This window comes from Ictalurus furcatus, chromosome 9, assembly GCF_023375685.1.
Source record: "Ictalurus furcatus strain D&B chromosome 9, Billie_1.0, whole genome shotgun sequence".
NCBI classification, from domain to species: domain Eukaryota; kingdom Metazoa; phylum Chordata; class Actinopteri; order Siluriformes; family Ictaluridae; genus Ictalurus; species Ictalurus furcatus.
Window position 1 is genome coordinate 24,915,231 of NC_071263.1, and position 1,740 is coordinate 24,916,970.

The window sequence follows — 1,740 nt, forward strand, 5'->3', positions numbered from 1 at the left end:
TGGATTGGCACCCTGTCCAGGGTGTACCCCGCTTAGGCTTCAGGTTCCCAACGACCCTGTAGGATAAGCGGTATAGAAGATGGATGGATGAATAAGTCTATTAGATCAAGGAGATCATTTTAATGTTTTAGATGTTTTACAGCTTGGTTAAGAACCTGCAGGTAGGTACTGTATATGTGTGTGTATGTGTGTGCGTGCGTGCGTGCGTGCGTTCCTGCATGCGTTTACGCGTGAGTGTGTGTGATGCATGACAAGTTAAAACAAGCAGATAAACCCAGAGGCCACTAACTGCAGTGCATTGCCGGGGGCCTAAACGGTGAGTGGATTGTAAAAATGTTCAGGGTGGACAGTGAGTTGAAAGTGTAGTTACATAACGTAAAATATGTACAATGTATAACGTATTACTTATTTTCTAGCTCAGACAAAATAGATCATTTGCATTGCTAACAAGATTTTTCACAAAGGACCTGTCAGGGGTCCAGACACTCCTCACTTTTGTAACTACATACCTTTTCCTATTAGTTTCACCTAGTTACTGAATAATTCATAGTAGTTAGACATATACCTTAAGGTAAATAACTGAGTAATAGTGTAAGAGTGTAAGAGTTCAGGGGCGAACTAGTTCTGGAAATGCCCCGAAACACATTTCACTCCGTTAATAAAGCTGAAATGATGTTTACCGCCAATGAAGCCACTCACAATAAAAAACCAAACCTACATGAATCAGTTAGCTACGTCAGTAGCTGGGTAGCCTCCAAATGTGGATTGAACTAAAGGACAGATCTTGTAGTGTTTGAATAGTCATTTCTGAAGATTATTGATAGTAGACTTGATATCACATAAAGACATGAACTCAGAAGGTCATTTTTTTAACTTGTAGGGTGACTTCCCATGGCAATATCCCTCAAATAGAGACCTGTGCGGAGTGTTTTTATGTATTGATGATAATAATAATGTTTTCATAAGAATAGGAATATGTGACAATTTTGACCTTGTGGGAACATTTGGCTGGTCCCATTTTTATTATTTAACAAAAAATAAAAAATTAATTTAAAACAACCAAAATGTTTCCTTTGAGTTACTGAGATTTAAGATCAGGGTTAGATTTAATTGTAGCATACCATTAATTATTAATAATTATGTCAATGGAAGGTCATCACATGAATAGTGTGTGTGTGTGTGTGTGTGAGGTTTCCCGCCACCTGTCTGCACGCACATGAGGGACCTCGAAGACTCCTAAGATTCCTGATAAGATAGCCATGTTGACATGATGAACATTCCTAATTTTGTTCTCTTTTTTTTCTTCAAAGAATACACGCACAAATAATATTATATGATAGAATAAAAATATCATTCTCACACACAAATATAAGAAACAAACCGATCTAGGTTTATATGTATATGTATTATTGTAATATTAATGTAGGAAACTAGATCTAATCTGAAACCAAGACAACTTTCATCTGTTGCTAAACGTTAATAAATGACGGCCATGCCACAGTGAAATGACTCTACACTCTACATAAGGATGAGACGTAATCACAAGTGGGTCAACCATAGAAAGACCGCCTCCGATAGAACGCTTGCTGGTGAAAGATATCCAAGGGATAAGTAAGCAATGAAGACACTGAGTCTTCATATTAAGTACCGCTACTTACTCAAGCCTTAATGTCACAAGCATATTTCTTCCTTGTGACACATGCTGCACCTATGGTACGCAATCAAAACAAAAAAAGAATA